We start from the raw sequence: 4,018 nt of genomic DNA, 5'->3' as shown, positions 1-4,018 counted from the left end.
GATATAGTCTTTAGGAGCTTGGGGAGAGCAAGCCCTATATTCTGAGTCATATGATCTGCTATAGTTTAAATATTAAATTTAAGATTTAAATTTTAACCAGAGTTTAGTGTGTTAAGACTTGATTCCCAGGTTAGTACTACTAGAATTTATCAGAAATATTAAAATCTAGTTGAAGACATCAATAATAAATCTGGGCGCCTGCGCGCTTCGACGTGCCCTGGAACTTACCCTCCCTGAGACACCAGGCTGCAGGGACGCGCCGGCCGAGGCTGCCCAGTGAACCCTCTCCAGGCTCGCCTAGGTGTTCCGCGCCCACCGTGCTGGCTGAGGAGGGGGTCTTCCGCCGCAAGGCCGCCGGGCCCCCGGTTTAAATGTAATGCTGGATATTTATATCTCCTTTTAAGTAACATACTATATTAATGCAGCAAGTCCTAAAGCCATGATGTGGCATGCCATGCTTTTTGAGAGGTGAATAATATTGAATAAAAATGGCTGACAGAAGTGGGAAGATGGTTCCAGGACAAGTGTATATTGAAGTGGAATATGATTATGAATATGAAGCCAAGGACAGAAAGATTGTGATAAAACAAGGGGAGCGGTATATCTTGGTGAAAAAGACCAATGATGACTGGTGGCAAGTTAAACCAGATGAGAATTCTAAAGCCTTTTACGTGCCAGCCCAATATGTTAAGGAGGTCACCCGCAAAGCTCTAATGCCTCCTATTAAGCAGGCAGTTGGACTGCCAAATAATTCTATGAAAAGGATGCAGAGTCTACATCTTCAGAGATCGACAGAAAATGTGAACAAATTGCCTGAGCTTTCAAGTTTTGGGAAGCCAGCGTGGTCTGTTCAAGGAACAGGTCTTATTCGTGATGCCAATCAGAATTTTGGACCCAATTATAATCCAGGTCCAACTCTCAATCTAAGCCTGGACCTGACCCATAATAATGGAAAGTTTAACAGTGACTCACATTCTCCTAAAGTTTGTAGCCAAAACAGGACGCGCTTATTTGGTCACTTTCCTGGTCCAGAGTTCTTGGACATTGAGAAAACTAGCTTCTCCCAGGAACAGTCTTGTGATTCAGCAGGAGAAGGCTCGGAAAGAATCCATCAAGATTCTGAATCTGGAGATGAACTTAGCAGCAGCTCCACTGAACAGATAAGGGCAACTACACCTCCAAATCCAGGAAGGCCAGACTCTCCTGTGTATGCTAACCTAAAGAATTGAAAATATCCCAGTCTGCTGTCCCCCCACTTCCTGGGAGCCCAGCAATTCAGATTAATGGAGAATGGGAGACTCATAAAGATAGTTCAGGGCGTTGTTACTACTATAACCGAGGAACACAGGAAAGAACTTGGAAGCCACCCCGCTGGACTTGGGATGCAAACATAAGCAACGATTTCCAAAGTCCAGGAGATCAAGAGCTTCTTTCATCAGAAGAAAACTACCACAGCATTTGTTACAGCCAGTCAGATAGTCAGTGTGGTTCTCCTCCAAGGGGTTGGTCAGAAGAGTTGGATGAACGTGGGCATACCTCATATACCAGTGACTATACTAATGAAAAGTGGCTCAAGCATGTTGACGATCAAGGTAGACAGTATTACTACAGTGCGGATGGATCTCGGTCGGAATGGGAATTACCAAAATACAATCCTTCAGCCCAGCAGCAAAGATAAATAATTAAAAGTAGGAGCTTGGACAGGCGGCTGCAAGAACCAATAGTATTAACAAAATGGAGACATAGCACCATTGTATTGGACACCAATGACAAGGGTCAAGAGAAATATGGATTATTAAATGTAACAAAAATTACTGAACATGGGAAAAAGGTTTGAAAGAACTGGTTGTCTTCTTGGGCAGTATTGCAGGGTTCATCTTTACTTTTTACCAAAACTCAAGGAAGTAGCACAAGTTGGTTTGGGAGTAATCAGCCCAAACCAGAGTTCACAGTGGATCTCAGAGGGGTAACCATTGAGATGGCATCAAAGGATAAATCAAGCAAAAAGAATGTATTTGAGCTGAAAACTCGTCAAGGAACAGAATTGCTAATTCAATCTGATAATGATGCTATTATTAATGATTGGTTTAAAGTTCTTAGTAGTACTATCAGTAATCAGGCGGTAGAAACTAATGAAGGAATTGAAGAGGAGGTACCAGATTCACCAGGAATAGAAAAGCCGGATAAAGAAAAAGACCAGAAGGATCTTAAAAAACTTCGTTCCATGAAAGTATCTAGCATAGATTCTTCAGAACAGAAAAAAAAAAAAAAAAAAAACAAGAAGAATTTAAAGAAGTTTCTTACACGACTCCCCACTTTGCAAGCTGTTCGTGAAAAAGGTTATATTAAAGATCAGGTGTTTGGATCCAATCTTGCTAATCTGTGTCAGAGAGAGAATGAAACAGTGCCAAAGTTTGTGAACTTATGTATTGAACATGTTGAAGAACACGGTTTGGATGTTGACGGAATCTACAGAGTGAGTGGCAACCTTGCAGTGGTCCAGAAGCTGAGATTTGTAGTCAATCATGATGAGAAATTGGACTTGAATGATAGTAAATGGGAAGACATTCATGTTATCACTGGAGCACTCAAAATGTTTTTTTCGAGAACTACCAGAACCTCTTTTTACATTTAATCATTTTAATGATTTTGTTAATGCAATTAAACAAGAACCAAGACAGCATGTTGCTGCTGTTAAGGACCTGATCAGACAGTTGCCAAAGCCAAATCAAGATACAATGCAGATTCTTTTTAGACACCTCAAAAGAGTTATAGAAAATGGAGAAAAAAAACGGATGACCATCAAAGTATAGCAATTATTTTTGGTCCCACTCTGTTAAAGCCAGAGAAAGAGACTGGTAATACAGCAGTTCATACTGTGTACCAAAATCAGATTGTAGAATTAATTCTTCTAGAATTAAATTCCATCTTTGGACGTTGATTCTGTGGAAGACAACCTGTGGAATAGAAGCTGGATTCCATCAAATTTCACATCTTTATATACAATGTATTTTATTTTTGGACCAAGCAGTGACTCTTTGATTTTGCACTTTTTTGAGGGATCAGAAGGGAAGTGGTAGAGCGAAGATGCCTGTTAGGCCCTCATGTTTGCTGCTTTGTTGCAAGGTGATATAACTGTGTGTAATTTTTGATTCATTTTATCTTGATTGTTTGCATTTAATACTCTGAATTTTAGTAAAAATGAAAACGTAGAATAACCAGTCAAATACACTGGACAATTTGATAAGAAAAACTACATTTTTTCCCCTCAAACTGGATAATGTAGAATTTCTTCTCATGACCTTAAGTTCTTGACTTGATAGAATAATACTTACTAGGGAGTTATTTTAAAGACACTCTTGGGCATTTAAAACAAAATGAAGTATATCCATTTTGAAACCTGTGTATTTCTTTTTCAGGGTTTCTGCATGCAGTGGCAGTCTAAATATTAAAATTAATTATAACCCAGATATAGTCCCTCCATGAAGGCTTGCTGTCTTTTCCTGTGTTGCACAGCATCCTTACTGGATATCTTAGTTACTTGTTTGGCAGCACACTAATATTGCTTAAAACACTGTGATATACTGGAGTTTCATTTAGCATAAGTCAGTTCAGGGTATTTTGGACTGCCTCACCATACTGAATTGTAGCTAACAATCCTAATTATATCTAGTGCCATATTGAATTCTTGGTATGACCCTGTGGAAACAGACATTATTTGATGTAAATATAGGCTAAAGATTTAATGTCTTAGCTTATGTATATAATTGTGTTGTATAGTCTCAGAATACATGCTAACCCTACATTTGTAATCATGATATAGGTAATCTTTTCTGTGAATATTAGGTTTCCTCCAGAAGGAGACCATTATTTGGGAATGACAACTGTGTGCACTTTTAGATCTTAATAACATTTACAGGCAGATCACTGTAATGTGAATGGTACTGGAAAAATACTGAAAAGACTTGCTAAATGGTAAATGCACTACAAGAGGATCCTTTTAGGTTATTTAATATGT

At 38.9% G+C, this 4,018-nt stretch overlaps 1 pseudogene; it reads left to right on the top strand.

The window, feature by feature from the left end:
* The first annotated feature begins 363 nt into the window (after positions 1–363).
* On the top strand, positions 364–3,092 carry LOC114083534 (rho GTPase-activating protein 12 pseudogene; annotated as a pseudogene).
* The last annotated feature ends 926 nt before the right edge of the window (positions 3,093–4,018 follow it).

This window comes from Marmota flaviventris, chromosome 11 (genome assembly GCF_047511675.1).
Source record: "Marmota flaviventris isolate mMarFla1 chromosome 11, mMarFla1.hap1, whole genome shotgun sequence".
Lineage (NCBI taxonomy): Eukaryota > Metazoa > Chordata > Mammalia > Rodentia > Sciuridae > Marmota > Marmota flaviventris.
This window is presented reverse-complemented; position numbering and strand designations above follow the sequence as displayed.